Below are 26826 nucleotides of genomic sequence, written 5' to 3'. Positions count from 1 at the left end.
AATCTCCTAGATACCCACCACAGAAGAATAGGGATTAATACATTTATCTTGTAAAACAATGCAGTCCTCCTCTGAATTACAACCAGAAATTAGACTGTAGTTATCAAATATGCTCAGTGAGGTTATGAATCAAGTCACTGCATTGTTAAAATTCCTGTCTCTTATCACCCCCCCATTTTGAAAGCTACAGCCCCCGGAGGGTCGGCTGCCAACTGGGTTTGCTGGAGGCAGGGAAGTGCCTTCTTCAACAGAGAGTTCCAGTGTGAGGGCAGAGAGAGGGCATTGCCTTGCAAATGTCATCCAGAAGTCCAGAAAAGATATTGGGAGCCACCGCTGGACTCAGTGATCCATAAAACCTTCATGCAAGTCAATGGCTGTTCCGGCAGGGACTGAAGCCATCAGTTACATGGCATGCCAGCGGTGATAAATCTGTCCTGCAGACATGCCTGGGACTGGCAGGTGTCATGCTGCATGCCTGCTGAAGTCTCTGTTAGGCTCAGAAAAATTTGTAGTAACCCCAAACTAAAAAAAAAACATTCCCCCCCCTCCAAAAAAAAACCAAAACCAACTCACCACCACCAAAAAAAGAACAAAAAAAACCAAAACAAAACCACCCACAAAACACAAAAAAACCCCCACAACAACAAAAAAAACCCCAAACAAAACAGAAATCGAAAAGCAACTGCTAGTTATAAGGGAAGAACATCTCCTAGCTTGTAGTTCAGGAAATGAAGGAGCCCATCCTCTTTCCAATTCCTTCTAAATGTATGTGGCACATACATTTATAGGTTAATGGTACCTTTGAGGAAATGCAACTCTTGCAGTGATTAACAGAATATTTATTTTCTACAAGTAGTGTTATAAAATCCACATAGTTCCTGCCTCCTAAATGATAATTAATCTGCTGGTGTGTGTTGCCCATCTCAAGACTTTCACAGTGCAACGCTGGCGCTTCTCATTAAAATGAATCCTGGAGGCACTTTTTCATTGTTTAGACTGTGAAAACGACTGGCATGGGGTTTTTTGGGGTTTTTTGGTTGTGGTTTGGTTTTTTTTTTTTTCTTCTGTCCCCTTTGTATGTTTTGTAAGTGCTAAATGCAGGAGGAATTTAGCATATTCTTTACTGGCCTGCACATTAATAATACTTTCTCAACCACAAAAAGAAAGTCAAATTGTTGAATGGTAGTTGTGTAAGTCAACACTGTTCAGGAAAAGGCACTCTCCCTTTAATCTTTGCTACAAAGAGATTCCCTCATAGTTGAGACAGTATCATCTAGAAGCTGACCAGTTCTTGCCTGGTGTGCTCCTCTTGTGCCTTTCAACAGAGCTTTAGGGGCTTATTTCAACAGCATTGTAGACGACAAGGCTTGGATTAGTGAAACTTTTCACCTCCATCTTTGTTTTTTAAAAGGCTGCCTGATATACGAGAGCACTTGTATGGCCTTTTTATGCATTTCTGTCTCTTGCCATAGGTAATAATTGATTAATGTAAACCCTGCAAAAAAAGATTGACTCTGTCAAGAGGAGAGCAAGTAAATAATAATTCAATGAAATTCTATCCTGTTGCGCTTGTCTGATCCCAATGAGAGGCAGTTGTTTTGTTTTTTACCATGTTGTATCAGATAATTCCCAAATTCAAAAGCAGTTTTGATCAGCAGTGCTAAGACTATACCAAAACATGCTCGCTATTGGGATCTTCTTTCTGTGAACTGACTGGAGCTGGTAACGTCAGCGTTGTTCTGCACATAAGGCTGTGGCAATGCTGCAGTACAATACAGAGGATTAGGGCTAGTGGAGCTGCTGGTGGTTGTCTGAAATCAGCTGTCACATTAATAAAACTAGCGGGAGAATACAGGCTGGGAAAGTGGGTTTACTTTGGGTTTAGATTTTGGTTTCACTTCTAACCCCATCAGTGCTGTACGCAAGGTTTTTTTTATGTCAACATTTTCTGCTTTGTGCTTGGACAGACACTGCTGCTGCTCCTGAGTGCTGGGGCTCTGGGCCATGCATATAGATGTATAAGTAACAAAGCAATGCCTTGATATAGTAAACCTTGGGATTTGAAGGAGGAGGCTGGAAAGCTCCTCACTCCATTTGGCGGTTTGGTTACATTTCTGATTATCTGTACTCTCTGTGAGCTACAATCTTCTGCCTAGGTTCCAATATGGATATTTATGGACCTTGTTGTCCATGAACTTGTTTGATCACTTTTTGCATCTGCTGACATGGTCCTTTTCAAGGCTTCTGTGGCAGCAGCTTCCAGAAGCGTGCTGCTCGCTGCATAAGGACGTGTTGTCTTTCACCTCTTGTAAATGAATCTTCATGCTCTACCAGGTGCCTCTTCATTCTCACACCACAGGGATAAATTCTGAATAAAATCAGGATGCAGCTTTGCACTTGTTCCACCCACAAGCCGTTGACAGACTTTATTAAAAACCAAATTTAAATCTTGCAGCTCTGTGGAGAATGAAGGTACAGCACAGTTTGTGCAGACTGGTGAAAGACAGGGAGGTTTTATGCTGTCAGGAAGTTTTGCAAAAGCTCTTAAATTACATGTAAATTTTCAGTTTCAAATGACTCCGAATACGACCTTTCTGGTCATTTAGGGAGGGTTGCTAAGATCATGCAAAGCATCAGCTTCCTAATTTTACTTAAAATAACAGGTAAATTGCTTGTCTCCTCAGTCATGCTGCATGGCAGACAGTGGTTTCTTCAGGTAAACTTTCCCGCATGTGTGAAAAACTTAAAGTTAGTTACAAAGCAAAACTTTCTGAATTCCTTCTTAGATTTTTTTATTCCTCCCCCCAAATGGCAAAATGCCCAGTGCAAATCAAATCCTTCAATTCAGTTTCCAAAAAAGAAGAAACCATCCTGCATGCCTGAAATATTAATTAAAAAGAGGCAAGAGAAGAAAGATTGGGACAGATCCCAAACCAGCTACTCAAATATAAATGTCTAACTGTCATATGAACTTCTCAGTAAATGAGACCATAATCCTTCCTTCCTAAAGTGGAAATACTACTCGATTAGCCCAATTAAGAGCGGATTTCTGACAGAATATTACTTTAGGGTGTAGTTTCCTAGAGGATAAAAAGGTGCCAATTTAGAAACAACTGTATGTTACTCATGTTATTAAAAAATAGAAACAAGGAACGACATAGTAAATTAACCACTGGAATTAAACTTTGGCTTGAGTTTCTCTTCAAAGCAATATTAAAATAGCCTAATTGCTTTACATCTTTTACACAGAGTGAATTGGTAAATCAATATCCTCCATTAAGCTTTTAATTTGCGCAAGTAGAGCACGAACACTGGTGTGTTTTGGGTTGGTTGGTGGTGGGTTGGTTGGTTTGATTCAGTTTTTCCTGCTTCATTTTAAGCTCTCAGCACATTCTGCTTAGAGAATGGGTGGAGTGGTTGACCCTTTCTTGCTGGTACATCCCTCCCCAGCAGGCTCTGGTATTCAGAAACTCCTTTTCCTCCTGGAATGATGGAATATTTCAATATGGCACAGAACAGCTCAAAATGAGAGCCCTTCTACCACCACATTAAATAGATACACAATTTATAATAATGCATTACCAGGCCAAGAGGGAACATTTCACTTGAACAAAAACCTTCATTTCACCCTGGTAACCTCTAGTTTTTATATATTTATTCGGTTTTGCTGCCATAACGGTCTGTTTGTTGATGAGAGTTGTTTTAAGAGGTCTGTGTTTAATTTTGGTGACTGTGCATGTAAGAATCTATGTATTCTTACCCAGTTATCTCCACAGGAAAGACTAAGACCATCACTGATCCCAGCTGCCTGTGTTTTGGTTTGTTTATTTTAAATATTCTACTTCGCTCCTGCATTACCAAGTTAGCCTGAGGTCTCCTTCTTGCAAGTACTCTTGAGTTTTGTGTAGGGCACAGAGACGAGCTACGGGGAAGCCATGCCTGGTTGAAAGGCAGCGTCCAGCCCCGGGCAGCACCGAGGGCTGCAAGGTTCCCAGTGGGGGAAGCAGGAGGACGGGGCCAGGCGGTGCCGCAGCCTGGCAAAGCACTGGCGAGAGGCAGCTGGTTCTGGCCCCAGGCATGGCAAAGCTCCCCTTGGCGTCTGCAATGCAGGGAGATGATTTCAAAACCTTTCTTGTTTTGTGCAATATAGTGTAAATATTTCACAGGGTCGCTTAAAGTTCCCTGTGTTTATTTAACTTCATCAAGGCAAGGAACATTAATTTTCTGGGAAGATTTCTGCTCTGCACGATCCACAGAATTTCATATTGAAAGATTGTCTATCTGCGCAGCCATGCTTATTTTCCAGTTGCCCAAATTAAGACAATCTATAAAGAAATGTTCATTTATTAGCAACTGGTGTTTGACAGTTTATTTCATGTAAGCCTCCAGCTTTCCTTGGCAAGCTTATTTGCATAATGTGTTATTATGTCTAAATGGAAAACTAAATGCCTCCATGTGGTCTTTAAATGACAAGTGCTTGTCAGCTTCATGCAATATTCAGAAGTAATAGATCCAAATCACAACAGCACTCACTATGATGTACAAGGAGAAAAAGAAACAAAGCCCAAAAAACTTGTTGCATATCCTTCCCTGACAAATTTATACTTTGGTACAGGATTGTCAATTAGAGTTTTCATGTGTTAAACAGTTGAGTTCAACTGTGAAGGAATTTACCATAGCTTTATTCAGCACTGCTTTTGAGTAATTACAATTCACGCTGCTTTTTTTTTTTTTTCCTGTTTTTTATTCTCCTCCTCTCAAACAATGCAGCTCAGGAGCAATCTTCAGAGGACCTTGGCAAGATATATACTCAACAATTTCTGTCTTAATTACTTCTGAAAACATGACTGCTCCCTGACAATGGTTATAATGGCTTTGGAAGATCTGTTATGAAATTCACATTCGAAATAGTCCTTAGGTCTGAAATCTGCAGAGTTACATATTGAACTAATTTTTCTTAAAATAGAAAATTGGCACATTTGCGTGTGGTTCTAAGTTATAGCAGGCTTCAGGAATGACAGGCCTCTGAGTCAACGCTTGTGTGAACACCTGCTTTGTGCTTTCTTTACATGTATACTGTGTGCTGCTCAGTCCCTCACAACCCCCTTCCACCCCAGCACACCTGAAAGCTTCCTCCACACACAGCAGCTTCCACGAGAGAAGGAAAAGACTAAACTCTGCATTTTACACCAGCGCAGAGTGTGGCATGTTGGTACAATGAGAGGCTGGGGTTAAGCTCAGGAAAAAATCCTGGTAACACTTAATGGTACAACATGAGACAGTCAAGGGCAGTTCTAAGCTTTATCAGTGTCGTGTCACCTTTTTGATAAATGCTGTTATTTTCATCTCCTATGACAGGTTAGAAAAAGTACACAATATTTTACATATCAGAATAATTTTTCACTTTTAAAGTAAATGCATATCTTGTTGCCTATTCATGGAGCTGCACAGAATATTTTCAGTTGGATTTGACACTAGCAAATACTTTTCAAGATAGCATTAAATGATTGAAATGGTTTGGAGTGGAAGATTTGGTTGCACAAGTTCTGTGTTGTTTGTGTTTTTTCTTTTTTTCCTCCTTCTTTTTATACAATAAAAATCCAGAATGAAGATAGGGAGAAAACAGAAAAATATTAGGAGCAATTTGCTGTCTCTGGGATAAATCTGGTGATGGAAAGAATGAAAAAAGGCCACATATTGCACACAATTTTAGCACTAATCAAAGGCCCAGGGAAAGGGTATTAGGGTTAGACTGAGCTGTTACTTCTAACTGTCCTTTCTGGTTGCTCAGTGTTGTAGTGCAAGGATGTAAGGAGATGTGGCTAAAAAGGACATAAGGAGAAAGAGGATACATAAACTAACAGAAAGAAAATGTCACGCGAGGGGCAGTGCAAGTAGCAAGGACTCGTGTCACAGGTCCCAGGCCACCTTTAGGGTCAGCCTGCTTTCAGGTGCCATCAGTCACCACCATCTGGTCATTTTGCCTTTTAGAAGCTGAACAACGAAAGTTCAAAGAAATGTCTGATGGTGTGCTTTTTAGATCTTGGGAAAAGACGGAGGTAGTAGACACGCAAGCAAAAAATCATGTTTGAGCTTCCCATGTGCTATCCCTTCTAGCCATCACTCCAGGCACTGCAGCCAAACAAGTTCTCACCAGCCACGCACTATCAACATCAGCTACTCAAAACTTCGGGGGTTTTGTTGTGCCTCTTGTACCTGCACATGCTAGGTTATCATTGTGCACTGCATTCAAGAAAAAAGGACCAAGTTTTGCTTCCAGAAGCCAAGAGAGGCTGGAAATGCTCTGGTTTCGTGCCTGCTGTGGGGTGCTCGGCAGCGGTGAGCAGCCCGGGGCTGGCGGGGCTCTCGAGCAAGCGCTCGGCAGGGCAGCAACAGGAGCCGCAGCTTGGGAGGTGGGAGATCCCGGCTCAGCAGCAGGTCCACTGTGAAAGAAGGCACTGTGTGGGCAATTCCCTGTAGGAGGTCAGGGACAGACAAAAAGGGAACAGTACATGAGTTTTATTAAAAACTGTTTCAGTCCCAGGCCATGGCTCCTCCCGGTAATTTCACCAGCAGCTCTGACTGATGCAATCAGTGTAATTAAAGTGATCACTTGTAGCAGGCACAGTGTCAGCAGGGCAAGAGGCGTTTCCAGCACTGGTGACCTGTGTCTCACAGTGCTTTGACTGCCTGAGTTGACCCGGCAGCCCACGGAATGCTGATGCGACGCCTGACGCTGGGTTTCAGTTGCAAAGGCAGTTAAATAGGCAGCGTTTTGTGCTTTGGTGACCTGTCTTGATGAAGACACTCTCTCATTTGCTCCTCTTCGGATCAAAACCTTCACTCACCCAGTGAAGGAAAAGCAAAAACGCCAGTCACCAACAGCCGGGAAGGCTGAGCTGGTGTTGACCTGTCCTCCACCCAGTGCTCTCATTAACCTCCAGGGCTCCCCTGGCTGCAGCAGGGCTGGGTCACCCCAAACGCATCCGTGTCGTGGGCAGGCAAAGTGGGCGGATGATCAGGCACTTTGGCTGATGGAGCCATTGAGGGAATGCTCAAATATTCTGAATAGCACACACATTAACTAGGAAAATATGAAGACTGGCTCACAAACAAGTCAAAAGTAGCCCAAAAGTTATTCATAATGAAAAACGTCGTTAGCTGTGTGATCATGCAAATAACACTATTTGCTATAAAAATTAGAGGTGGATTGAATAGATTCTGACAGCAGGTGAGTTGCATGCACCATCTCCAGTTGCTTTTTCAGATCTTTGGCTCAAAATACTCTGGAGCATTATGTTCTTCTGCAGCTTATACCCCTGGGTACTTTTAACAGTTCTTTTAAAAAGTAACGTGAGAGTTGTCATCTCATCTCGGTGTGAATGGTGTTCATAGGTGTGTGAAAATCAGGATAAACTGCCTAATGTTAGAAAACAGCAAAATACAAAGTTTTCTGCTGCAGCAGTATGTACCTTTCCCTTGCCAAAAGAATAGGTAAAATTATCTGAAGGAAGTGGCAATTAGACTGTATCCCAGACTAAAGTGTCCGACAGAGTGAACTTTCCAAAGTCGTGCTACTGCTTTTACAGCTATTAAAAACCAGGGCATTTCTTAAATCCTCACCTTTTTTATGGGACACTTATTTAAGATTAACTACATATGGAAAATTCTCAATGAAGAATGCATCATACAAGGAATTCATGTTGAGTTTCAGTAGTTAGTCCAGTGATACTGAAATGAAAAAGGACCAACTTTGTAGGGGGCAATTATAACACATTACGGTGTGAATTGCACACTGTGATTAAACTCATAGGAAGTACTCAGCAGCAGCATTTGCTTTGAAAGGGGCACTGATTACCATTTGTACTATGCATTTTGGCAATCAGAAATCATAATGGAAAATACTACATCAACTAAACAAATACCCTCTTAGCAGCACAAAATATAGGGAATTTTTTCTTTAATGTAGCCTTATGCATGTAAATAAATAATCTTTTTTCTGTATGGGACTAGCACTTGACCAGCACATCAAATCAGGATGCTGTCAGGCTACAGCAGGACCACCCGCTACACAATGGATGCTTTAAATGTCTCCTGGGCTTGGGTTTGTCTTTTGTGTCTTAAGTTCAAACTCATTCCAATTACATTATAAACCATCGCTTACTTGTGATTTATAAAAATAGCCTTGTGAAAGAATTAAAGTAGTAAGAGGTGTTAACATTTACTTTGGAAGTCCTGAGTTATTTCTATGAAATTGCTTTTCCTAGGATTTAAGATTGGGGAGTCTTAAGGTTCTTACTGCCTATAAAATACTAATGGGTCTGTGTCGCAAAGGTACTATATTTTTCTGGCATGTTTTGACACCTAACGTTTTAAGGGATTTTGTGAGAGCTCTTGTATCATGACATTAACCGGTTTCATTAAGGCATTTTTGCTACTGATTTCGGAGGGTGTTTCAAACCCGCACACTGCTTTTGAATCACCGCGTGCTCCTCCCAGCCCAGGGCTGCACCTCCCCGAATGCAGTGGGTTTCGCTGCAAAGCAGCAGAGGAGTCAGGCTGGCAACACATCCCACCCGCAATCACTCGAAGCAAAACTTTGTTGCAAGCTAACAGAAACCAAATAGCTGCTTGCTCAGGGATTTCTTTCTTTCTTCTTTTCTTTGACAGGATGTAATCTAGAGAAAGTGTAGTGTTAATCCTATAATGTTGCTGGCAGTCAGGGACTATGTGATTGCTTTAAAGATGCAAACTCATCTTCACTGTATCTTTATCATCTTCCCTCCTTTTCATCCTGCCATACCATTTTGATTGCTTAACATAAGGTCTAATGTCAAGTAATAATAAAGCAATTACAAGAAATACAATTCATTCTAAAGTGCATTAAGCAAGAACTAAATTAAGGCACATAATTAACAACAACAAAAAAAGATATATTCAGGACAAAATGTTTTAACCCCTATATTTCTTCCAGCATTAGCTAGCTTGCTAGCTTGGCATTAACTCAAAACTGATAGGGGAAAAAATATAGATTATATGCACAGATGCAGTGGGGCTTCTAGTGATTTATGTAGGGAAATTCACAGATCTGTCATGCATGATCCTTTCTATATAGCAACATACTCAGTTTAAACTGTCATGCTATTTTTTTTTCTTGTCCATCTGGTCCAATTATTAGAAAATTGTACTCAAGAAGGCTGCAATAACAAACATGAAACAGCTCAATATTTCAAGTTGCCAGTATTTTTCTCATATTTGTTCTTTTTAATTAGAGAGCATACCAAGCTCCAACCGTAGGACCCAGGCATTTATTAAGCGATCAAGAAGCAACACTATTTTATTGACTAATTCCCCAGACTTTTATTATGTTTCCTAGCAAAATGTGATTTATAGGAAAGTTAATAAAGGTATCCTCACCTACTGCACCTGGAGACAGGATATCTACAAGGGGAAGACATTTAGACTAATAAGTGAAATCACAAATCTGGGAGCTGAAATTGGATTTTATTTCTGGGAGTGCAACAGAGAACGGATGCAGTCCTGTGCATTTAATATCTCCATGCTTAACTGGCTTTTCTGTGAAAATAATGGTTTATCTGGATTTTCAGAAACATTATGCTGATTACAGTACTTAATAATTTTTAAAGTTTTAATGCTGAAAAGCACTGTTAAAATATTGTTCCCTCTATATTACTTTCCATTTCCTCCCTAAAAATGCTTGAGACTTTTCTTTATTATTAACCTCATTGCTGAATGGAAAGTAACTACTTGAACACTGTATGCCGTTCCCAAAAATCTTATCACATTTTGACTTTTTTCCCTTTTCGTGGCATTTCCTTCTTTGTGTATGAGCTGGTCATTGTGCCATGCGGGGGATTCTGCAGGCTCTGCTGATGCCCGAAGGGTGGCACCAGGACAGAGGTGCACTGGGAAACTGGTCCCTGCTATGTATATCGGTTCCAAACCCAGCTATAACAGAAATCATAGTACCACAGAATTGAACAAATGCAATTTGAAATAAATGCATTGATTCTGATTCTTAATAAGGTTAGGCATGCAATTGTGTGATGACTAATTTGTGTGCCTAATTACCATGATTGTATGTGCAAATCAAGTAATTATGGAAGTAAATAACCATAATCAGTTATTTTCATGGGTAATTATTCAATTTTATGCACAATGGCAATAATTGGGTGTGCAAATTAAGCATGCAATTGTGCATGCATATTCAACATACACTTGTGTGTCTAATCTTTTCATAAATCATCCTTTTTTTTTCCTGAGGATTTTTCTCATTTCTTAGCTGTTACTCTAGTGTGGCATTACTGGAACATTATTGCTAGGAGTAAGAATTTGGAAACTCTTCTGTTCCAGACCTTCCTGACTTGTTAGTGGTTAACAGTTCTCCACTTCAAAGGGACTTCTGTCCTGAAAGATTGCTCTTCCATTCTTGTTCTTAGCACTGGTGCACTTTTTTCCTAATTGCGCAGGGAATTTCTAAAGAGGAGATTGAAATAGATACATTCCATCTTTCACATATTTGAAATTTTAAGAAATGTATTACCCATTAAGAACACTTCAGATGTTTTGATTGTTGCTGGGAGGTTTTTTGGTTGGTTTTGTGTGTGTGTGTTTGTTTTGGTAATTTTTTTTTCTTCACTGATACATACAATTACCTTGAGCTTTTAGACATAAACTATAGCATCTTTGTCATCAAGAGGGACTTCATGCTGCACTGCATCAGCGGAGAGGTCCCTAAGCTAGCATTAAAGGCAGGGAACACACTGTACCTGCTTGCTTACCACACAGGTCTGATTTACAAAAGCACTTTGGCACTGACCTAATTCAGTTCTCACTTAAGACATGTAGAAAGAAATCCCATTGACCTCAATACAAGTGAAGTTTATTACTGCTGAGCGCTTCTAAAAATGTCACCCCACTTTTCTGTCTTAAGACCTGAATTTGTAGGCATATAATTATCTTTAAGTATATATGCTCAAATTCTTCTGGCTTCAGGAGCCTGAGAGACACTGTTGACTATGATACACGAATCTCCAGACAGCAGGTGGGTTATTTCAGTGTCTCTCCAGCAAAGGTCTGTCTCAAGTGGGGTTGCTGGGCTGTCCCCAAGTCATGCCTGTGGTCAGGATATGGCACATGCAGCTCAGCCCCGAATCACAGTGGCTATTTAGGGATCTCGTCTGTACAGTACCTAGTACCAAAGGAGATGTTATTTATCGACATCTTTCCTGCCTGTAACTTCGTTCCGTCTCACATAGTGTCTCACTGCTCTGTTTAACCAAGGGATTTAATTTCTATTGTTTGCCTTTTGTGTCCGTTTTTGTTCCCAACAGCTTTTCTCAGCCTCATTGATGCTAATCTCATTGTCCAGGAATCAGCAAAGGGTAATTAGCCTCTGCAATAATGATCTATCTGTTGCAAGATCATGGCCTTTCATGACACACCATCTCAGATGTTTTCTAACTAAGGGCAGGAATCGCTGTCGAAAGAGCGCAACCATTTGGCAGTGGTCGGTGTCAGCTGCAGAGGCTCAGCACGGCACGCAGGAACAATTCCCTGGTACCAGGGCAGCCTCCCTGGCCCAGCGTGAATGTCACCAAACCAGGAAGGATTTCTTAGTGAGCAGAACCTGACCTTCTTTGTGCCTAAAAAAGGTGATGAAAACAACAGCCAAAAAAAAACCCCAAACCCTTTCAACTTGTTCTGATAATTCAAAGGAAAAGCTTTTTAATTTTAGTTTTTAGCTATGAAGTGACTTTTCTCAGCACAGTATGGTTTCCTATGGTAAAAGGCTAGAAAGGTCAAAACCAAAAGACATCTTGTTTCCGTTGACAAGAAATATCTTGTTAGTGTGCAAGGCATTTCTCCCAACCATTTCACTTCATAGAGAATTTTTAAATTTTAGGCTTTGAAGCATCCTGAAATTTAAAAAGACTGAAAAGCAGAGCTTTGTATAAAACAAAACTGGTTTTGCTGGGTGTCTTCCTGGCAGCAGTGTCGCACCAGTGTCACAACTGGGCTGCCCGGCTCGGGATGGAGCCCGCTGCCTTGTGCAGAGGTGGAGCACACAGTGCTCCCGGCTCTAAGGCCAAATCGTCTCAACTCTGCGTGGTGTCAAACTTTACAGTGCAGATTTTTTCCAGTCAACCATGAGCACTTTTGGAGCTTTTTCTTTCTACAAAAGAGGTACAGAGGTGTCTAGATGTTTCTTGGTATGTCATCTTTAATTGCCAGACTAACCTGGCCTCCTACTTAATGAGCCCATCAGAAAGTTGCACGCTCAGTTCTGCATGCCACGTTATTGAGAACCTATGTAATTTATTCCCTAAAAAATATAAAGCACAAAAAACTTTCTTTCCGTAAAAAGTTTAGTTACAGCTTTAGGGGAGGGCTACTATTTGTAGATTGTATATATCCTAGCCATAATATTACCACTTTTAAATATATATACACACACAAAATCAGTTTGAATTATAATCTGTAGAAGATAGTTTTCAAAATATCTGTAAATGAGGATAATTGTGCCGGGTTCCTACCAGCCACTGGTAATATGGCCACTGAAGTCAAAGTGAAGAGATAAATCAGTAATTATAAACAACAAACACTGGATGTTGTCATTTCACAATTCTGCTGACTTCACAGAGCTGCAGCTGCCTTATGGAAAGTCTTGCTAGACGTTTCTTTGTGTCAGAACAATTCTGCTTATATAGCCTATATTTGCCATATTTCCTTATCCTTATTGTGAGTTACTGGAAGCATTTGCATTTAAAAAGTATCTTTGTTTCTTGAGAGTTCATCTGCTTTGCTGCTTATCATGCACATGCCAAGAAAATGAGATCAGCAGCAACAAGAACCGCCTGTTTCCCCAGGTTATAAAGTCTTCTGCTATAATGAACACAAGAGACCTGGAGATCATACCTGACCTGGTGCCCTGTCTTCTGCATTTTCAGACAGATTCAGTCAGGCATATTGCTCTGGCCTGACAGAATGTGACCTTGGGGAACTCCAGAGAATTCAGGACAAATTGGAATTCCAAGTAATTTATTTGGAGTTAAAATATTACTCTGGCCATTCATAGAAATTTTCGCTTTGAAAGAGGTATTGATCTCCAATAATGGCAGAATAAGCAGTTGAGCAAGAATCCTAGAAAGCCAGTTGCAAAGCAGTTTTTTCTTAGGAATGGGGAGATGTGGTAAGTTATGCTCGTTCAAGAGCCTTTTCTGAATCACCTCTGCATGGGGAGGCTGGCCTATGGTTGTCACACAGCAATTTGGGGGCGCTACTGAGTGTAATTGCATTGCACAAAGCTGTGTTACATTGCCGCTGTTTCTGCCATGGGAACACTCCTGAAGTCCAGAGACAGGTCAAGGCAGCTCTGGACCCTGTACCGCAGGGCAGCGAAGTGAGGAGCAGCCATATCTAAGGAGAGGCTCAAACCATTCGTTGTTTCTCTGTTAAGGAACAAATGCCTGAACAGGAGATGATTTTGTTGCAAGGAGAACAGGAAAAGCGGGTGATTTCTCCTGGTGAGGTCAGGACCTTTTGTTTTTCCATAGTTTAACCAAAAAACCCCAAAAAGTACTTGCTGGAGAAGCAAGGATGTTGCCCCACATGCTTGGAAACAGAACACAAGATAGAGAGCTCAGTAGGAAACAAACCCAATGTTTATGTAGTAAAAATGTTAAATGCCTCTTTGTGAGGGGCAGCTGAAACCACTGACAGTCATAAGTCTTGAAAATGACCACTAATCAAATCATGCCCTTTTTTTCTCCAGTCCTTTTGTGCTTTGTGTCCTGCTGTTTGTCACACTTGCCTTGTTACTCTCGATTATACCTGTTCGAGACTTATGCTTTAACTTAAATATAACAATGTTGTTGTCTCAGTTAAGCTGTCGCTTTTTTTTCTTATGGCCACTTAACGCCATCCTGTAGTGCAAGATCATTCTTTTGTTTGTATGTTGCTCAGCTTATGTGGTACTGAAATTTGAATAATAAATGATTGCTTGGGCTTCCTGTTTCTTATACAGCCTTGTCCTGTTCTCCTGGCAATGACAGGGGTATTCATGATGTGGAAGCAGGACTTGGTTGATAACAATGTCTTGGACAGCAGAGGAGGGTGACGGCCGAGAGAACTGTGCTCAGAGCACTTGTTAGACTTATCTGCAGTTGGTTTCTACTTCATGTGCATTTGAAAACTTAGCCACTGTCAGCAGCTCATTGTGCTGCGTATGTTTTTATGTAAATGACTTCTCTATTTGCAGTGGCTTTATTTCACATAAGGTGTCTACCGTACTTTTGTACATGCAGAATGATAGAGGGCTCTGGAGCAGGTGTCTGTAGGTCATCAGGAGGTGTCACAAAGCAGAGCAATGAGAACAAGAACAACAATGTTAAATAATGAGTTAACCTAGAAATCTTGTTGTTCATGCTTATGGTACAGCCTCTGAAACCACTTAAGATGTGAAATGTGAAGTTATGTAACAGCTGTAATCTTTGGCCCACCCCAGGAACCTTAATTTCAAGACAGTAGAATTAACTTCCATGTATATTCTTTATTTCACTTGTGTTGGGGAGAATTCTAGAAATATAGAAATGGGAATTTTCAAGTTCCTTAAGACCAGAGGAGCACTTGCAGCCACTGGCATGCTGTCTGGTAACACACGCGGAGGAGCTGGGGGGGAACCCAGCCTGCAGACCGCGAGGTTGCTGCGGCAGGTACCACGCGTGTGACTGCGCTGTGGAGGAGGCAGCTGCAGAACCTCTGCCTCCCACTCCACCACACACTTGTTTGCCTCCCCTGGGTGCCCCGGAGAAAAGCCCAGCTCATTAGTATTGAAACCTAGAGCATCTTCCTCTTGTTCCTTGCCTATAAAATAAATTCAGAATACTACTTGCGGAGTAGCACTGTACTGGTAAGGCAATGAGGAGACTCTCTGACCATTTGCTTGAGGGCAGGATTTGCCTCTTTCTCTTGCTATCATTTAGCTATAAAGCACAGGAAGTAATCTTTTTTCTATGTCACAGGGATATAGGCAGCTCAATTAAAGTTTATGGCGCATGATCTGAGATCCTTGGAGTCAGAGCATTATGGATATGCAAAGCAAGACTTGAAGTTATTCGTTACTGTTCATTATACTTTGCATCTTATTTTTTCAAGCAGAACAGTAGCTTGATCAGGAAATAAGTCTGATTTCATGGGAAGAAACATGATTTTGAGGAGGAAAGAAACGTGGCAATTATTAATTATATATTGTAGCTTCCCTAGTGTATCATTTCATCCACACATCTGGAATACGCTACATGGGCTGGCTGGTAGTACTTTATGCCAGGATATCTCTGTTTCAAAAAAAAAAATATAATATTTATGGACACTTGTCTGTTGAAATATGCTTGAAAGTATTTTAGGATGTAACACCTGATTTTTCTGTTGACAGTGATCTGCTCGTGGTCACATAAAATACCTCCTAGCTTAGATCTGACAAAGAACACTGAGGATTTGTTTATGAATGGTTTAGAAAAGAAGATTTACTTTGCTTTAAGGGCAGGTGGGAAGACTCATTTGATTGGATTAGAGAAAGTGAGAGCAGTAAATAAAACCTGATCCCAAATATTTAATGTATCAGTGTCATGAAAGAAGAAGAGATTAACTGTCACGTCAAGATGTGGTAACTGGAAGTCTGCTGGTTGACTATTTAGCTGATAGAATTAAAGGAGGAGCAAACAGAACCCATCTGCACACCCTTTGCTTTTCAGGAAACCCAGAATTGAAGCTTTGAATTTTGACAGGCAAAATGTTTTCTGAGTGTTTGCCAGCTCTTTCTCATCTTGTTGATTTGAGTGATCCTGCCAAGTTTCATGAAAACAGCGTCTCTAAACTGTGTCCAGACACTCTGCTAGATCATTGTAGCTCCATTATTTCAACAGAGCTATGTAATTTTGCATCATCAGAGCACTGTTCCTCTTTATTTATGCTCACCATTAAATCAGGAAACCCTTATCTAAGGTATCTGTGTAGCACTCATGACATTATTAGGAGCAGGTGAAGCATCTCCAGCCTACTCTCATCCCCCAAATTGAATCTGAGTTTTCTGGTTCATACTCTGCACAGATTGTAATGCTAATGCTCTTTTTCTAACTTGATTTGAGCCTCTATCGCAGCCCTGAATCAGTTGTGGAGCCCCTGTAGCAATGAATAAGGTAAATTATGTACATGGGCTAAAAATAAGAGTGATACACTATGACCTGTCACAGATTCTTTCTGCATTTATATGAACTAAAATACATTAGCAGTGAATAACATCCTGTTATGGAACTCTTAGAAGTGATACAAAACTAGTTTTTTTGGCATGTGGCAGTAAGAACCAGGATCACAACAGCCTATTTGATAGCACAGCAGATATGGTGGAAAAGTTCAGCATTCTGCCTCAGAACCTGCCGTCGTTTCCTGGAGATAACCTAACATCTGCGGCTTGAATAAAACCCAGCATTTCAATCTGCTTTTGGCTTACATCAGTAAGTCCAGGTAATGAATGAATATTTGTTATTTTGCTTAAATATCAGGCATTTATAAAAATGTAGGAGCATGGTCATAATTACATTATAATTACATTTTTCTACCATCTTTTCTTAGATTCTGTTTCAACAGTCTCCATACAAAAGAACAGCTAAAGGCACTTTGACTGTAGGCTCAGTGCTGCCACTTCAGCTTTCTGGCTTTTGAGCTAAGATTTTATCACAAAGCAGCAGTTGAACTTTGTGGCTATGTACTTAAAAGATGATCAGGCACCTTTAAATCAGTTCAGCCCAGAGGAGAGAAAAGTCAGCTCCAGAGTGTGCACAGATGCACTGAAGCTTTTTCATCCACATGTGGGCAAACTTTTATGCTGAAGCTATATTAAATTGCTAAAGGCAAACAAAGCTACTTTGTTCGGTAGTCTTAAAGTTTATTTTTACCTGATGATGACATTTGCATTGGGAGTGAGGTACAGCAGTAGAAGGCCCACAAGGGCAGCATCAATGGAACAGATATTGAAAAGAACAAAGAAAACCCCATTCTTTTCAAGTCCTTCACGCTTGTAAATGTGAGACCTGTTACTGCGATAAATGAAAGGGTTGTGAGCAAATGCACTAGAGGATGCTGAAGTAGCATAGGTGTATGAAACACAATCCCGACTCCCCAAAGTTTGTTTAAAAACAGAGCAGCCTGCCCAGCCCGGTCTGGCTTTGCCCAGGGTTTACTTAGGGAAAGGATGCCCAGCACACCGCCTCGAGCGGCTCTGCGGGTCTTGCTGTCTGGTACGGTATTTTCATAATCAGCAGTGTATTAATAACTACATATATCTCACTGCTGTCCCACCCTGGGGCCTGCAGCCCTGTCCCCACCCCTGCCCATCTTTCCCCAGCCTTTTGCACTGCTGTGGGAGGTGGAGCAGGTTCTCCTGCCCTCTCTCCAGCCCAGACGACCTGTTCACAACCTCGTGTTCACAACCTCGCATCAGGGGAGCTCCATGTGGGCTGTGTGGAGTGTGGGCCACTCCACTCTGCTGGAGGGGGCTGCCAGAAACAACAGAGAGCATGGTATCTGAAAAGCTTGTTTTAAAAACAGTCTGACCGTATGTAGGAGTAATTTAAGTGGCCTGCACTTCTTAGCTCTTATTTTGTGTATTGTGGTATGTGTCAGTGAGCAGAACTTAATAATACTTCACCCGTATGAACCTCAGTGATTGCATTGCAGTTTCAGCAGAATAACAAAACTAATTCTCTGATGACTTCACAGTAGTTTTTGGAGATAATAAGCTGACCTTTTGCATTTATTTTCTACATAGAAAACACTTATTAAGACAGGGATCTGCAGATTAACAGTTTGCGTTATTGCAAACAACAAATTTTGTTACTTATGAAGATTTAAAATGCTACCTACTTGAACCTGTTAATGCGCAAAATTTTAAACACAAAGATAAAATGACATAAGACTCAAATATTACAGGCTTCTAAAATTTACATGCTATGTATAGTAACTACAAATAATGTCAGTGAAGAATACAGATGACGTAAACTATTATTGGTTTCTATTCTGATAATAAATCATTCATTAATCACTGTTAGTCTATTGCCTCATTTAAAAATCAGTTATTTAGATGAAACATGGTCACTTCTCCATCATTCTTTCAATGAATAATTTCACTGGTGTATCACCACACAATGTCACAATATGGTAATCAATAAAAATAATAAAATACTAGCTTATTTAGTAGCTAAATGCAACAAATCTTGTTCTAAGTAGATCAAAACTTCATTTCCACCAGAGCTACATTAAAGCCTTGTCCTAAGATTCAATATTGGTTCTCATTTTCACTGTTAAAGAATTGTTATAGCTTGAGAGAGAAATTTCTAGGGATGCAAGTTACATCACTTGTTATAATCAACTGCACATGCTCGTCATTGCCTGCTCAGGGATATTTTGGTCCTCAGAGGGGGATTATGGCTGATGCTTGTACCATTATCTGAATTGCTTGAATTCTCTGGTACACTATTTCTATTAGAAAAAGGCCTAAGTACTCAAAAACTTAGTCCATTTGTAACTCAGATGAAGAAACTAGTCGGGAGGTTTGCTGACAGCAAATTTCATTTAGCTAGTTTTACTATAAGCAACTTACTCTACGTGTGCATTTTGCATTCAAATTGTTCCTTATTAAGATCCTTCCCTAATAATATGAAAACACATTTATAAAGCCTGTAAGTGGTTTCTATAATACGATTTTTAATGAGTTCGAATATTAAATTAAGTTTTGTAGAAATGCTTGAGGTGTTGTTATAACTAACTTACGAACTGTACACCATTAACTTTATCATAAACAGTAATTTTAGCTTCTCTTCCTGCAACAATATTCAGCTCTGAATTAGAAACTATCAGCTACTTTGCACTGCAAATTGTGTTTTGTTGGCTATTTAGCAGTAATGCCTGTAGTTGTGATATCTGAGCCCTGCTGCAGGAGTCATCCAGCTGTTCAGTCAGCCCGGTGTGATCTAATTCCTGCCTGGTCCTGGGTTGCGTTTTCAGGCCTTGGGCTCTTTGCTGCATGACACAAATGAGAGCAGCCCCACGGCACCGCAGTCAAGTCTGAGATCAGTTTGCTGCCCAGTGCCAGCTCAGAGAGTCACATTCTCTCTCCTTTGCGTGTAGCTGAAATCTCCTGAAAGTAAGAAGCTGTGGATGTCCCAAAATGTTTGCTGAGTGGGTGGTGCAGAGCAGATGAAGCATGTCTTAACGCAGCTCACATGTAAATCAAAATGATTGATATCGCTGCATAGCAAGTAGTAAGTCTTGTTTTACAGATTTTTTTACAGAGCTTTACAGGTGTATTTTTGCATTCTGTAGTTAATACTGAAATGTCTGACATTAGATGTATAACTTAGCCCTTTAATTACCATCTACTACCAGTGTAGGAAACTTATGCTCCTGTCTTTGAAAAGCAGAGGAAACCCTGCCTTAGGTCTTTCAGAACAACTAATCTTGCATGCAAGTTGCTGCCCTCTTTGCTCCTGGCAAGAATTCCATGTGTTGTTGCATGACAGTTGCATGCCTGGTCATGTAATTAGGACTCTACACATGTCCTATCATATGACCAAATGCATCTTTCCCATTAATGGGGGGGTATTTTTCTTTACCTGGTGGATGAGTGAATGAAGTGTGCTCCACCTTTTGGATGAGAGGCCAACAGTAGATAAGGGGTGAAACAACATGCCTCACACCTCATTTGGATGCCAGAAGTTGTCTAAAACAGGTTACGTAAGCACCTTTCTTAGAGGTCTTCCAGTTAACTTGTACATCTACAGCCATTTTTTGTTATTCACATTTCATTTATCTCACAAACTCTTTATTTGCCTTCTAATTTCTTATTCTTCTGTCTGAAGCAAGCTTTGTCACACCTCAGAGTGGCTGAAAAATCTCCCACTGAGCTGCAAGAATAATGTATGTTTTGTCTTGATTTTGATTCCAAGAAGCTTGAGGTGGTATGAGAAAGGCTCTCTTCCTCCAAATCCCTGTGCTGTGACAGTGGGCCAGTCACAATAGCTCACCCTGTCTCAACTCCCTCAGCTACCAAATGATGGCAATGATATGTACCTCTGTCAAGTGCTAGAACAGCAGCATTATAAATAAAACCAAAGCATTACAATGATCTATTACATAGATTTAGCATCCAATGTTAGTAGAAGTTTCTAACCCTGGGGAAGCAAGGAGCTGTTGGATATGCAGGCTTTAGAAGTATAATACGATGTGTCACTCTGGCAAGATCTACATCCTAACCAGAGAAAATGATAGAAAAGATGCTTCATGCTACAGGGATGGCAATGGCTTTCTAATTCCAAACAGAAAAGAAAATAAAGCATTTTTTATTTATAACATTTAGTTAAGGTATATTGTTAATACTGCTCACTTTAAAAGATATTAAATGTTGCCAGTAAACTGAGAGCTGGCAGTGCTGAGGAACACAAAGCTGCTGCTAAATATTCAGCAAGACTAACTGCAGCTATCAAGGCACCTACCATTGCAGCAAATGGGCTGCAACATCAGATTTTAATATATAGGGGCAACACTCTCAAAGGGTGGCATAGCTCAGCTGTACTGCAGCTCTTCATGAGATTGATGGGGACTCTGCTGTGCCTGCCACACACCAGTGCAGAGCACTGGCGGGCATTCAGCTTGTTGAGAAAGGTCAAAACAAGACTACGTCAGCTTCTGAACCTAAAAACTCTGAACTTTTTGCCACCTATTAGGATGAACGAAGAAAAGCTGTGTTTTGATGTGTGACATTCCAAAGAATTGCTTGAGGCAGATGAGAAAGTTACTGCTTCTTCAAGGAAGGAGCAAGCTCGATCTCTCAAAGCAAGTACTACAGCATAGCTCCAGCAAGCTGCTCTTTCAAATAAAAACTGTCCTCAGTGAACTGGCTGGAGGTTTGGTAATGAAGTGCTCATCTCAACAGTCATTAAAATTTTGCCATCCTTTAATTTGGTTAAATGGAAAAAAGCTTGCTGTTTATTTTCAGGTATTGTGAAAGAAGAGCGTCTAAAGAAGTACACCATGGCCTGATATACACTACAAGTAAATCACACTTTCTACGTTCTAAAAGCTTGAAATACACATCGTTCCAGCTTGTTGAGGGATATGACGATGTCTTTTGGCAGAACATCAAAATAAACCTAAAGTAATGACAGCTCAATAGGCAAAACCTGGGCTGCAGAGTAGAGGCAGCAGCAGGGAAGGCAGCATCTCCCAGACCCGGGCTGGCCGTGCACAAGCTGCAGGGAGGTTGTCCACTGTTTGGGAACATTCCGGTACTAATGAAGTAGCTTGTTTACTCCTACCCAGGGAACCTCCCTTCTCCTCAGAGCTTCGGACAGACCATCACCACAGCTGGGCTCCAGTCTCAGCTGTGTTACCACTTCAACTCTCCAAGCCTGACTTGCTCGTCCCTGTGCTAAGGGCTTTGGAAGGACTATCCCATGACCATGAGCCCGGGCTGTGCCCAGTGCTGCCACTGCAGCTTCAGCTGCTGCCTCTAATGTGCCGATGGGTAACATGCACTCTTGACCTATGGTTATTTGTAAATATTTTAATTTTTTGCAGGTCTCTAACTGCCCTGTTTGATTTTGAAAAAATATTTTCCTTGTCTGTCTTCTTTTTCTTCCGCACGTAAAAATGGCATTCTAGACTCTGGCTTCTAATATCCTGGCTATTATGTTATCAGCACTGATGTGTTTGAAAATAAGTAGAAAAAAGGCAAAAATATTGTTTATCTGTTTGCTTATGTCCTCATTCATACTCACTGATTCTGATAAGTCTGATATAGTATTTATACAAGCTATTTTCTTCTTTTGATATCACGTTAAATGAAGGGTGCTCAGAGAAAAAGATAGACCTGTGCTGCTCTGTGAAGGAAGGTGGTGCACAAAAAGCCAGGGGTTGATCCTTCCAGTGTCGTGTTGCTATTGATGATATACTTAAGTACTGCTTCTTTCTTTATTAGGATGTAGACTGGAGCAAGGCAGTAATGTGAAAGACTGCCAAAGAGCGTGACTCAGGGGATAAATATGTAACTAAAAGCTTGGTGCATCGCAGCTATGGTCAGCATTACACATGCCAGGAATTTCTTCTGGCAGCTCTAACTGGTTGTGAAAGAAAAATATTGTGAAAAGTTTCTGTTCCTCAGCTTTCCCTCTCATCTGACCAGAAATCCCGTTGCATAAATGTAACAGGTTCACAGAGGGGTTTCTGCAGTCACTCTGCTTCTTGGTCTTTTCAAGAGTGCCGTTTTCTAGTTTTTGTTAAAATGTTAATGAAGGGTGAATTAATACTGTGTATAATGTTTTTCAGTTACAAGTCATGTTAGAATTTCTGCTAGCCCAATTACATTTAAATTAAGTAAAAACCTGGATGTAAAAGCAGCTCTCCGTGTCTTCAAACTACATTTACTCTTGTGACATTTAATAAAGGTCCTATGTTTAAATTCTGCAGCCAGATCTGTGGAGCACTGCTGGAAATTCTATGCTACTTTCAGCTTAATTAAAATCTGCATACTTTTATTAAGAAGCTATGACAATTGTAAATGTAGAGAATAAACCAGAGCATAGTTCTTTCCCGGTGCTTTTCTCTTTCCTTTCTGCATGTTCTGCTGTCTGCATGGCTCAGCCAAAGGTACTTCTTGTACCACCATCGCCTAAACTGTGCAGCCCACCTTTCAATACCCAGGGAAATGCAGACTGGGCACTGCAAAAGGGTCCAGTAACCTGGATTTAGGGATCATTACAGTTACTGTGATAGAATGGTGTGATTTTAGCCGCTAACCTTGAAATCTTACTCTTACCTGAAGCCATGTTAAAGGTGAAGCATTTCTATACAAAATCCAAAATATACCAAGTTACAATGGCAGATATAGAAAGAGAAGCACACTCATCTGAAAATCAAATTTAATAGCTTGTCCTTCTTATCCTCTCTTTTGTCTACGCAGCTGACAGGCTGTGGGTGGCTAATGAATCCGCATGGTAAGGAAATGTCCTCCCCGTCTCCAGGCTGGATGATGGTAGAGCCACAGGCTGAGACCGCCCCCCAGCCACCTTCCTCTTCTTCCCTCTTCCCTGTCTTGTGGAGTGCTCAGCAGGTAATTCAAAATCGAATTCCTTCTGTCCTCTGCTTTGCCTCATGTATTATTGATTCTTAAGTAATTTAGGTGGCGATTTCAAAATTATCCTTCTGGATGACTAAGGGCCCTTACTTTTTCAGAGATGCTCATTTCCTTTTGGTAGTCTTAGTGCCAAAATCCACTATACTTAATGAGACTAGTTAAAAACCACTGACCATTGAGGAGTGATATACCTTCTTGCTAAGCCAATGTCCAAATCTGCATTGAATCTATAAATGAGTCACACTTCATACAAGCCTATAATGGAGATTAATGCTTGTAGCTTATTATTGAATCTTGATAGGCACAATGCAGAAGAGTAATCAACCTTTCAAGACGATGATAGATCTGGGGTGTTTGACTTCATGTCCTACCTTTTAGAAGATACTCTGATAGTCTCTATAAGAGTTAAGAATCTTGATACTTGTATCGCTAAGCTGGTGTTTCAGCTTCAGTTTAGTAAGGCAGCACACACAGCTCAAACAACTAATATGTCAGCTGTCTGTACCTCCATGAGTGAAATTGTTTAAAAATTATCTTTCTAACCAAAACAGTTGGGATCATTACATTTTTCACTAAGAGCCAAGAATACAGAATGTAATACCACCACAGAAAAAGGAGTATGTAGCTGATCAGAATCTAGGCGTTCTTGAATACTTGGGAATTCAAAATACAGTTTTTATAAATCCCATAAAATATGCACTTTAATTTTTTTTCTTTATGGAGTATTTTATTGTTGCAGATATGAAATTCAAAAGTATGACTGTCATGTTACCAAAGAATCCTACCGTATTACAGATTTGAAGGTACCATTGTGGTTACAATGGAAGACTCAAGACTCAACCCTAAACCTCTCTTTCTTCCTCTGCTACCACACTGCTGCTCTGTGACTTGAAATGAATCAGTTTGACCAACAATAAAAACATATAATAACAGCTACATGTCTTACAGAGGACTTGTGAGACTTAATTTATACTGGAACAATATTTGTGATCTTAGGATGAAAGGTGCTTGTGACATCTAAGTGCAATGTGTTACTAAATCTTCACATCTTGTTGCAAACCTCTCCAGAATAGAGTGCTCCAGTCAGGCCTACACTGTATGTGCCTGAGCACCTTCACTTTAGCTAATATTCAGGCCAGTTTGCTTCAAGAAAAATAAGCCCTAACACATGAGTGCTAGTAACTTATTAATTTTGGGGTACTCCATCCCACTTCATTTTACTTGTGCCCTTAGAAGAAAAACAGAGCAAAACCAACTGAAAGTGAAGAAGGCAGAAGAGGGTGAAAATCAGTCCTGAAGCTGTTGTTGGCTTTGTATTTTTGTTACTCTTAACCTGTGCTATTAATTCATTGTCCAGCTGAGTATGGTTTTAAGGGGGCACACATATAACTCCAAAAGTGACAGGCTGAGGAAGCGTGACACAAGTCAGGAGCAAGCTGAGGAGCAGACGTACCTTGGATACTCTAGCGATAGCCTGGTGTTTAATTCTGCTCTTTACCAGTAATGAAAATATGTGGTGTCTGAATATGCTGTACACTGAAACTTTTCCTTTTCAACTGATCATGTATGCCTGCTGTTTTTCTACCATTAAGAACGTGCCTTTAGCACTGTTAGACAGTCAAAAGCCAGAGTTTTTAAGGTTTAGGTCTGGTGGTGTCTAAGCTTTAAGTCTGGGATGACCTCAGCAACATTTTGAAATACAAATATAGCTAAGAATGAAAATCAGTGCAAGGCAATTTGTGTCTGAACTAAAGTAATAATGCAGAGCTGAAAAAGTCTAGAGAAAAGTAAGCAGTCTCTACAGCTTTTAGGACCATGTTTGTACAGAGCCATATTTTGTTCAGCAGTGCATGTCTTTAATCGGAGGGAGCTGCGTTGTCTCAGGTGGGATTGGAGCTGTTAAATGTTTTGTGCCTGTGAATACCCTGTTCATACCGAGAACTCATACGTGTCAGTGGCCTCGATCCCTTCTCACTCACGCCAGCTCCTGTGCCCTGAGGCCAAGGCTTAACTCTGCCTGCCCTTGTGCAGAAAGCAGGAGTGATGTGACTACCCCAATACTTCAGTCCCTTTGAAAACCTGCACCAGGACCACAGCAATACAGTGTTTTGATTACTTATCACAGGATAACTTGTATTTTACACACTCTGTGCCTATAACGCTTGTATTTTGCCCTGTGAAAATATTTGACATCTGACAACTCACCACATTAGACAGCAAGCACAATATCAGACTGATATCTGAACTTAAGAACTATAGACATGTAAATTTGACATAAAGATGATTGCAATGGTCCAAGTCTTGAAGAGTCAACATATCACTCGACTGCATCTCATACTGCTGATGGTATTTGTTAAAAGTTGCTGCTGTTCATGGGGGAAGTTGAGATGATAGCTGCTGTTTATTCTCAAAATGCAGATATCTTTGTTGGGTTCAGAAAATGCAAAAGGTTAATGAGATATTATGTCACACGTGGCCAGAAATTCTCTGAAGTTTGCAAGCAGACGGTTAATAATGCAGTGTGACAAGCCGCTCTTGTCATCCAGCTGCATCAGCACTCCTAAAGGACAGCAGATTACGCAGAAGATTACTGTCAAAATTATAAAGTACCTTAGTTTTGGGGGTGGCAAACCGAAGTTAAAAAACAAAAACAAAACGACAACAACAACAACAAAAAACCACACCAAACAAAATCATTCTGGAAACACAATGAATTTAAGAACAGGATTATTTCTGACTTCTATCTCTAATTCGTTGATCTTCTATTCAGCACCCATTTTCAGATTTCCAGTGGGTTGATGTGCCTTTCACCACATAATGTTTTTGAAACTGTTTATGCTACGTAAGAAAGAAAACTGTATCTGCTTTGTATGGTTGATAGAGCAAATTACAATTTTCAAATGGAAAATAGCATTTAGTCTAGAAAGGAATATTTGCAACCTCAGAAACATTTGGATTTTTCTGTTTTTTCCAAATTACAAGGACAAGTAGAGTTAAGTTTGACAAGGAAAATTACTGACATGTCCCTGATCTGTTGTCCCCACTTTACTGTAACTGAGGTTTTTGTTTCCTATGGCAGGTCAGCTTTAAATTAGAGCTAACATAGCATGGAATTCCTGTGGAGCATGAGGAATAGGAAAAAATAACTCAAAACATTAGCTTATGGATTGCTTCCTGGTACTTTTTTGGCCTTGCAGCCTAAGGCACAGCGGAAGTCACTAGTTCTACTCGTGATAGTGAGTCTCTTAAGATTACTCAGGCTCTCATGCCCATGACACCACAGCTCCACGCTCACCAGGCCAGCTGTGCCATATAAGAGCCGCAGGGACACCCACCACTCCAAAAATCTTTTTTGGAGGCTGGGAGGAAGCTTACTGGTCCAAGCTTCAGCAAGAGCCTGGGAAGAGGCTTTGGTATTTTCTCATGGATTGATGGAAAGCGCTGGGTGCAAGGCTTGGAGAGTTTCAGATGTAGAAAAGCTCGACAGTGGCTGCAGTTAAGGATCCAGACTCCGGCAGCTCCAGGGGCTGCATGTTGGCCGCAGGAGGTGGGACAAGGTGCCAGAGCACGGGCTGCTCGCCCCTTGGGTGCCCACCGGGGCAGGGGCTGCCCCTGCGCTG

The sequence above is a fragment of the Caloenas nicobarica genome, chromosome Z, assembly GCF_036013445.1.
Source record: "Caloenas nicobarica isolate bCalNic1 chromosome Z, bCalNic1.hap1, whole genome shotgun sequence".
NCBI lineage: Eukaryota > Metazoa > Chordata > Aves > Columbiformes > Columbidae > Caloenas > Caloenas nicobarica.
Note: the sequence above shows the minus strand (reverse complement) of the source record.